The sequence below is a fragment of the Anopheles aquasalis genome, chromosome 3 (genome assembly GCF_943734665.1).
Source record: "Anopheles aquasalis chromosome 3, idAnoAquaMG_Q_19, whole genome shotgun sequence".
NCBI classification, from domain to species: Eukaryota; Metazoa; Arthropoda; class Insecta; order Diptera; family Culicidae; genus Anopheles; species Anopheles aquasalis.
In genome coordinates, this window is record NC_064878.1 from 50,443,549 (window position 1) to 50,453,310 (window position 9,762).

At 48.7% G+C, this 9,762-nt stretch overlaps 1 protein-coding gene across 1 annotated transcript in view; it reads left to right on the plus strand.

Moving 5' to 3' along the window:
• The window catches only part of LOC126576727 (uncharacterized), a 39,163-nt gene extending 38,882 nt beyond the window's left edge, over nt 1-281 (plus strand). The window contains exon 14 of the mRNA XM_050238031.1: nt 1-281. This exon is cut by the window's left edge and continues 1,513 nt beyond it. The gene's annotated coding sequence lies outside the window, so the exon portion shown is untranslated.
• Nucleotides 282-9,762: the final 9,481 nt, after the last annotated feature.

The window sequence follows — 9,762 nt, forward strand, 5'->3', positions numbered from 1 at the left end:
CACCACGGCACGGCACGGCACGGCACGTACACGGAGTGAGCCCGGAGTGTGTTCTAGCTCCCTGCTCCCTCGACTCGTCTGTTTCTTGATGTTATCGTCCTCGTCGTGCTTGCGCTCCCACGACACGGGACACAACGCGACAAAAGCTCGATTCCTTTGGTCCCTGCTCTGCCGATGGTGGCAGTAAACACGAGGGAACATTATTTCCAATTTCCCGGGAAGCGGAGTGCGCCGCTGCCATCCCTTGTGACGATGTGTGGCAAACGGAGAAATATGACACCGAGAGCGTCGTACCAGTGGCGGGGGGGGGGGGGGGGGGGAGAAGTACCGGAACCGAGACCGCGTGTTGAGTGGCGCGTGAACGTGTCCCTGGAATCCCCATTTTGTCGTAATCTGGAATGTTTATGAAATCGAAATGTGGCCCGGGAAGGGCACGGCGCGCAATGAAATTGTTTGCTAATGCTCGGACCGGCGACGCTCGATGCCCAAATGTGTATCTCTCGTCCCCTCTCGGCATCCTCCGTTGGCGTAAATTATGGTTGCAGTCTATTCGCCCCCCCTTCGGTTTTCGGTTCGGGACCGTTTTCGGTCAATAAAAGTGACACTATTCACTTCTGTTGAGGGTGGGGGGGGGGGGACTGGGGAGTCGAGGAAGCGACATTTTGTGACATAATCTTACGACAAGCGAATTGTCCGTAAATGGCTTGCTCTTGCAGCCGGTTCCATCCGCCCCATTCCCGTTGGTCTGGCGATTCATTAATTGATAAGCGGAGGCCAATGGAAGAAGATGACAGCATGTTTCACGGCTGTACGTTCTTGTGTGCCCACGCACCAAACCTCAAAACCATAAGAGCATCCCCGGAGCGCCATTCTCTTGCAATTCACAAACCATGGCATCGCCACCAGCACCATCACCACCACAAGCACCACCATCAAGCCACGATTGCGCGAGCAATGAACTGTAAACAACTCGAGGAACTCGAGCTGGCCGGGGGCAAACAAAGGAAGGGCTGGGCACACATTCCAAGAATGGCTTTTGATCTTTTTCCGCTCATCCGCGGTGTCTTGTTTTTCGCTCCGCTTTCGAACCGCTGCTCAACCACGGAACGCCATGATGCGGCTGCACACCCACGGAAGAAAAATGCCACATTTTTTTTGCAGAATTCCTGCAAATTGTTTCTATTTTTGAGCAACCACGAGCATCGTAATTCTATTACTAATGCCATGGATGGAGGCGCATGGTCCCTGCGATGGAGGCGCCTGGTAGGCCACGAAAAAGAAAATGCAGAAAAACGTTCGTTTTATTACCATTTGTAGCTTGCAAATGGCATAAAGAAAGGTGGTAGCCTAAGGGGCCCGATTTGTCGATGTTGATTTGCCGTTGAGGTAAATGATTAGACGCTTATCGCCCATCGCTCATCAGTGTTCGGTGCGCACCGATGGTGCTGGCGTTGAAGTTCATGTTCCATTGGAATTACTCCTAGCACGACATCTGGTCGTTTGTAGTGTGGTTCGCCCTAATCGCAGTGCCATTTGCTTCGCTTCATCATCGCTTCCAAATGCTCATTCATGGAGCGTATGTTGGACTGTGCGTGCAGTGTAACCTGTGGTTAATAGGAGAAAAAGGGGACAAAATTGAAATTATTGCTTTAGTGCGGTGGATTGTGAGTAACTGCAGCGCTCTGCAGGAAGTGCAACAGGAAATCAGGTGCGAATCGTAAGCAGTAATTCAATTGTGAGCGACCCACAACGAGTGATCGCTTAGAGCAGAGAAACCATTCCATTGTTAAGGTATTTGACAATCTTTCATCAAAGCCATTCGTTTGCCAAAGTATTTTACATCTTTTTCTGCCAACAAATAGTTATCACACTTAGCAACATTTTTGTAAGCAGATAATAAGGTTGGTTGATAGTGAAATCAAAACACTCTCTCTCTCTCTCGTCCTTTCTCCGTCTCGCGTTGACACTGATGTTTGGAGTGGTACTCCACTCGTCCCTCTTCATTTAGCTGTGTCCAAAACCGTTTCGTCGGTTTAAAAATCAATAAATTCCCCACGCGAATCCTCCTGCCTCCACCTTACCGACCACGAGCTGCAGCCATTTGGAGTTGATGTGCTCCAACGCAGCAAATCGTTCGCCAAGAGAGCCCCTTGGCAAACGATGCTCCCGATTACCGGGGTTTTTCAACGGTACCGTGATGCCGGCGGTGGTGTTACGCGGTTACGGATTCGAGTGGAAAATTTATTGCCGCGACGTCCTTTCGTCCTTACTCTCTGGCCGAACGGGCCGCTACTTACTTTCTCTGATGAAAACATATCTTGACGACCTTATGCGCGACGCAAAAAAGGTACTCAGAGCGGTTCCCGATTCGTTCTGCGCCACGCCGGGCGACATCATCGCTGTGGAACCTGTATTAGTGTGAATAGTTGTAAGATCGCTGATCGCTGTTGTACAGTGATCGATTGTAAATAGCAAATGCGTGAAAAGCGATGCGTGAAACCGGAATAATAAGTAAACGCTGCAAGGACGTGGTCTCTCTCTTGTTAGTATTTCCCGATCGTGTTTACAGCGCAGCACATTGTTAAGGTAGTTAAGTTAATGAATTGTAATGCAGAGAGTGGCAGAGAGAGAGAGAGTCATTCGTGGTTGTGTCATCCGTTTTGCGTACGATAAAGATGCATTTAAGTTTTTGCACGTGAATAGAGATGATTGTTGATGAAATCGTTGGTTTTAAAATTGTTAAATTGTTCCCCTTTTCCCGTCACAACTCCCCTTTCCACCCCTATGAACACCTCTGCACCGTTCCGTTCGAATAAACGCTGCACCCTTTGCTGCACCCGATATGGGACTGGTTGCTGGTACCGGCCATTTCGAAATGCATTTGCCATCCTCCCACCCGACCCTCTTAACTCTCGAATCGAATCCTGGCGCCCTTCGCGAGCGCTAGAAACATGAAGCATTGAAAGTGAGATAGTGAACTAAGTAGACGACTTTATACGTAATTAAGTTTACATTTACATCAACGCACACCGGCCAGGCGGCAGCGAGGGGTAACTAAAGGGATGATAACGATGTAATGTACAGTGTAGTCACTAGGCGCTAGTCGAGCGAGGGAACGAGAGAATCGGTGGATGATTTGTTAATGTTTTGTACAGGTAAATAGCTATTTATCTAAGCATAGTTTAGCTCTTACGCGTTAGTTGAGTAATCAAGGAGACGCGATGTACGTACGCGATGTTTGTGACCGTGGCAATTTAAAGAAATCTATTGATCCTAGGCGGTAGTAAAGCGGATAAGGATGCTCAATCGTGTGGTGCGCAAAAACTAGGGGAATTTGGGAGCGAGCGCGATAAAGAAAACTATAATATTGAATAAAGATACTATTTTATCAATTTAAAAACTCAAAAAACAACACTTTCCCCTCAGTGCCTCGCCCGTTCACCCGTGACAGATGTGCATCCGAAATCGAACGGCACCAACGAGGAAAACTTTACCTTTATTAATGATACCCTACTGGAGACCATTGCATTCCACCGCAGGGCATCGTTTCGCATTGAATGACACTCGCTTCGCTTATTATTCATATTTCGCTACCGAACAGAACGAGAGGTGCCCTTCAGGCGATGGATGCTGCATTGGCTTTTGCGTATTCATACCACTCGGTGAAAACCCATTTTGCTCTCACATTACTCTCGCTGAACGCTTTTTGATATTCTCGGCCTCGGCCAATCATTTATGGGAAGCATGATGAGTGATGCGTGAGTGCGCTCGGTAGTGTAATGAGTTTTAATATTTCACAGTCCACGGAGAAAAAAGGGACGTTGCACATCGTTGGCCAGAAACATGCATAAACCATAGTCACGTGCGCCCGAGAGTGATGCTGCTGTTGAACCAATGTTTCATCTGTCAGACGCCTGGCGCATAATGAAGCGATCATCGCTGAATACGCAATGAGCAGCTGCAAGCAGGGAAGGGAAGTTGTCCATTTATTTGTTGTTTTTTTTTGCCTTTCGCTCCCTTTCTCTCTCTCTGCACCGATTCGCGGAAGTAAATCTGGACATTTGTTTCACTTCCTTTAATTTTATTCATTCGCGCATGATGAATGCCGGTGGTGTTTTCTGCATTATCATCGAGATAAATATTATTTTGCATTTCCTTCAATCATTCCATGTGCCGCTGCACGGGGAGAAAAGAAAGCATGCTCATGATAATCTTTCTTATCAAACCACAGCACAGCAGTGCTTTAATATTGCCCTGGCCTTCGCCTGGCTGCAACCAAAGCGACACATTACGCTTGACTTGGAACCAGTGAAGCGCACCGGCAGCTTCATGGAAAACTCAAAATCAACCAAAAAACCGCCGGTGAGTGTTTTGTTTTTCTTTTCGCGAACAAGATCGTGCAAGATGTCGCACCGCCCGGTTCATCACCATTACCCGAGGCACCATTAAAGCGCTGGCACTCGACCGGAAGGCTAAACGACAGCGATCGTCGTCGTTTCGGTGGCGTACGCGATTAGCTTCCATTACAGCTGTTGGAGGCACTTTCGAGCGTGACGTACTTAATGCAAACCATTGGCACCATTCAAGCGGTGGCGACCAGGACCAGCAGACGCTCGCGACCTTAGTAACCGGAGTAGCAGTCACAGCATCGCGCTTCGATGGCAGCTATTTGTATAGTGAATGGCACCACCGACCACCAATTAGCATTCCCACGGCACCAGCTCTGCGCAACTCAATCCAAGCATGCTTCGAAAATTCAAAAGTCAAGCTTACGGCAATCAAATCAAAAAGTTGCACTCCACGATGGTCAGCTCTTTTATGTGCCCTTTTTAAAACGAAACTAATCCAATCACTAAACCCAAACCTTCGCGATGACCAACCAACGCGATTCTGCAAAACAATCCCAACCGCGTGTTGTGTCGTCGTGTCCTGTTCTGTCATCGAGAACTGGAAAAAAAGCGATCAACACACAAACCAACAAACAGCGTTTCATAGACACTCTCGCCCATGAAGCCATTAGCCGGTGGATTGGAGTCGCGTCAGGGAAAACTTTCAGCACAATTCTTGCTCCAATCAGCAGTTTCGTCGCTGGACGCACACCTTCGCTGGCTATTCCCAGAACGACGACAATTTGGCGAAAATCATGTTGACCGCCTCCCTCCGGCCCCGGCATGATAAGAATCTGGTGCGTGTGGTCACGCCAAATCACTTCATTATATCGAGTACAAAAACGGCGGTTGAGAGTAGCGGTTGGCAATTCGAAGTGAAAATGTTGTTCTTACACCATTTCTATCCTCATTGGCTACATCTTTTCTGCGGAATCTTGTAGACTGTTGCGTCGGTTACCCCCCAATGCTAAGCACAATCTGTAACCTTGGTGCGTAATTATGTTTATTAAAATGAAGCGAAACGGATTCTGCCCCCAAAATCCGATCCCGTAGCCTATTCATTTCAACTCCTTTTTAACGACACTTTTTCAAGAATAATCCCAACGGAGACCGCATTTCCGGGAAGACTTGCCCTGAGGTCCAACATCAAAGAAATCGACATGAAAGGGGATGGACAGTTTCCCGTGAAAAACGCGTAATTAAAGCCCGCACAAACAACAACATTTGCATTGCTAATCGAAGCTGGCAGAAACGGCAATAGAAACGAAGTAGGTCGGTCGGAAATGCAAATTGTCATCAGTACACCAAAACGGCAGCAGCAGCAGCAGCAGCAGCAGCAGCATTAGTAGGCTGTAGGCCTTCGTATTCAGAAAAGGAAACAATAGCGGCACGAGTACGATTGCCTCTTATCGTAATGAATTGACACGCGGTCCTAGGGCCCCTCCTCGGGGAGACTTCATTAAGTCGCCTGGCTTGAAATTGAATTTACAAAACTCGACTCGACAAATCTTGTACCGGCCGTTTCCCCTCCCACCATTTTCCCGGAAGTGAATGTCGATTGGCACATATTTTTAAATTCCTGCTTCCGGCAGCAATAAACATGCCGAGCGCAGTGTGTGCCCGGCGTGTCGTAAAAAAAAACGGCATCCCACCCCCATTTCCGGTAAAGATCCTACTTTGGCCGACTCGTTACAAGGGATCAACATGGAAATATATGTTTTCTGGCACAAAAACTCTGCCCCCCTCAGGAGAAACAGAGAAAGAGGACACCAACTCGGTGCGCTGAAGATTGTCTTCGTAATATGCTCGTGTATGTGTGTGTGTGTGTGTGTGTAGGTTGTCGTCCATCTGTCCGCCTTTCGGATTTGCTGCCATTGTAATGCTGGCGAACCCCCGAATTCTAATCTCACCCCCACCCGGCACCCGTCACTCGCACCCCCGATCCGAATCGGCCTCCGCTTCCATTTTCATGAAGGTGGATTCTAACTTTTTCGGAAGAAATTATGGAGTTGACTTTGCTCTTCATGCATGGCTTGTGAGCGAGCGCTTGTACACATGAGCACACACTCATGCACACATACAAACACACTAGCCTGCAACCTCGCCAGGCCCTCATCACGGAGCGTCACGGAGCGTCATGTCGAGCGAATCGATTGCTGTCCGGATGCGGAACCCTCGGAAGCTTCCTCCCTTCGCTCAGAGCGCAACAATAGGCGGCTCATGGTGGCTTTCCTTTTGCAGCACCTCTTCTTCTTCTTCTTCTTCTTCTTCTTCTACGAAACAGGCTTTCGGCATCATCACGGGACCCTTCTTTGTAATTGTGCCCCCCCCCCTCCAATTGTATTCCACTCGCATGGGCTCAACCGGGAAACGAGGGCCCCGAGAGTTTTGAATTTCAACAAAACATCTTCCTCCCTCGATCCTACTTTACACGCTTATGTCGTTCGTTCGTAAGACCATAAGATAGTGTTTTGTGTTTAGTGGAAAATTTGGAAAAATTCAAATCTCCCCCAGGGAACCGTGGCACACTTTACACTCCACGCCACTAGCCATCGGGAGCGGTGTTCGAAGCCCAAGTTTTATGACTTCCGGGGTAGCCACAGGCGCACCACAGAACCACAGGAGGTTGATTAGTTTCATGAGACTGTTGGTGAGATAACAGTTTTCACCACATTCGGGATCACCACAGACAGAGAGAGAGAGAGAGAGCACCCAAGACGTGCCGACGGATGGGTCGGATTGACAGTTGGTTGAAAAACCATATGGTCTAAGCCCGGTCCTCACGAAACTCTCAACCTGTCAACAAACGTCGTTGTCGTTGTCGTTGTCGTCGTCGTGAGTTTACACTTCATTTCTGGAAAACTTTCTTCATTCACACAAAGACGAACTGCCTGACCTGTCGCTTCGTTTCGCGTTGGAAAGTTATTTAAAGATTAGCCACCATGGAGCTGCTCGAGAACAATGCCTAGCCCCTGTAGCCCATCAACACTGGAGAACATCACTTCACCATTAGGTGCTTAATACGCTACAAGTTTTCCGTAAAGTCAAAGTCCGCCCGTTCCGTTGAAGAGCGTTTGCATGGAGTGGACGATCTTAAAGAGCGGCGAGTGACTGCGGGAACCAGTTGAGTTTTCAACTGAGCAGCAATCGCAAGTGTTGCACGAAAAGCACCAAGCGACCTCGCCAACACATATCGTTTGAAGTGTTCCCTCCCCTGTTCCTTTTCTGTATCGTACCGCGTATCGAGCGTAATTTGTTTGCGAAGACAATTTCGTTTCGAAATTGTTATTTACTCACAAATGGTAAGCAACAGTTTGCCCCGGCTTTTGTCCTCGGTGAGTACGGGTACGTACTGTCGTTGCCAGGACACCAACCGGAGCGAGAGTCCTATTTGATGTCCTTATCCATATCCTATATCCCGATCCCGACGGGGTCGACGAGGATGGCGGGGTTTTGTTGGTTGTCCGCTCCGCTTGCGATTGGAGTATTGTGTTCGACGGATCTATACGGTCGAATCATACATCAAGAGGCAAAGCTTCCCCGTTGTCAGTGGGAAGCGAAAGCGCAATAAAACCCTGGTATGATTTGCATGCTTTATGGTCTTTTTTATTATGTTTCTTTTCTTGTACGCTCTCTCTCTCTCTCTCTCTCTCTCTCTCTCTCTCTCTCTCTCTCTCGCTCCCTCTCTTTGTGTACGTGCGAGAAAGACTTCTTCTTTTATCTTACCCTAGTGCCCCCTGGTGTCCTGTGCCGACGAACGGACGAACACATGATGAATAGATCTTGTTTTGGTCTCGGTAAAGTCATCGAGACAGGTTGAACGCAGGGATTTGAGTGAAGCGGAGGGTGCCACGCGTGGGTTGTCGGTGCTTGAAAAAGGATTGGCTCCCTGCACAAACACCGTTTCACAGGACACTAGGGGCAAGGATTATTACCATATTCGCGCAATCATTCCTTCATCAATCGAGCGTCGGCGATTACCGGAGTGGCCTTCACTTCTCAGCCAGCGTCTCCCGTTGCTGCCACGTGCTTTTTATGAATTGCAAAACATCTTTCCATCCGGCATCTGGCGCTTTGTACGGCACGGCAAGCGAGCGGTATGTTTAATACAGAAAGCGATATCATTTTCTAAGTAAAACGCCCTCTTATCAGAGCACTCCCCGGACAATGCTTGTACGCCTGAAGGCCAGAGGCTCCTTTTTGGTCGTAAAATGGCGAGTTAAATTGCTCAAGCGACTTACACTTCTCCAATTCGGCCCTAGACCTTTCGAGACATTATTACATCCGGTTCCACGATGTTCGCTCGTGAATCTCCTGCAGTAACGTACCAGTCCTGTGATAAGGAACGTCTTTCTTCCATTCTCATTATTGCCTGTTCGCAGAATTTGGTTGGCGTTAGCGAGCACACCATGGTCCTTTGATTGTTTTTAATCCCCACACCAAAAAGGAACTCATTTTAAGGCCTTCATGTGAGTTGTGCTGTGTCAGCACCGAATGCTAACGGATTCGACGGGACATTTCATTACGTCGGCGTCAGCTACGGAGAGGTTTGAGCGACATTAACATTTCATTAAGCGTTCGCAGCAAACTCCACTCTTGTTTCACCTCTTTGGCTTCTGTCAACGGGCCCGCTGACAAAGGCCCCGCACGAAGAGGAACACAAACTAATGTGACACTCATCAACGTGTCATTCCATTAGCACTACACCACCGACTGCCGGTGCTGGTGCCGGTGCCGGTGAACAGCAACGTGTCTTCAACGACATGAAGCCTCCCCAACAGGAGCAGCAGCAGCAGCAGCAAAGCAAGACAAAAAAAGGAGAAAAGCTGCAGCAAAGCGAACACAAAACACCGACACGCAGATAAAGTGAAATTTAATTTCCTGATTTGCATATAAATAACATTCGATTACTTGGCTCAGTTTCTGGTTCTGGTTGTTTTTTTTCTCTTCCTCTTCTCCAGTTCGCTCGCCGTGGGCTTTCAAGTACCCGCCTCGTGGAGCCCACCAGATCCGTGCCGAGCGATGGATTGGCTGGCGTCAATCCCCAGGTTTCAAACGAAGGTTTTGCCGTTGCCTTCGCGTCGCGAATCCGATTTTCATCCGAACATTTTCGCCCGACTTCGTTCCCAAGCCCAAACGACGACGCGGTCGCGGTCGTCTCACATGACTCACGCTATCGCTGGTTCGTTATCTGATTTTAATCAAACCCCAAACGCTCGCCATGGCGTCAACTGAGCCGTGAACTGAGCCGCGCTTCGCAAAATAATCGTGTCTGAACGCGAGACAACCTCGGCAAACGCCCAATTAATGACAAGAGTCGAGGCCGCATCACGGGCGTCACGGGTCTCGCGCGATTCTTGAACACAAAAAGCCA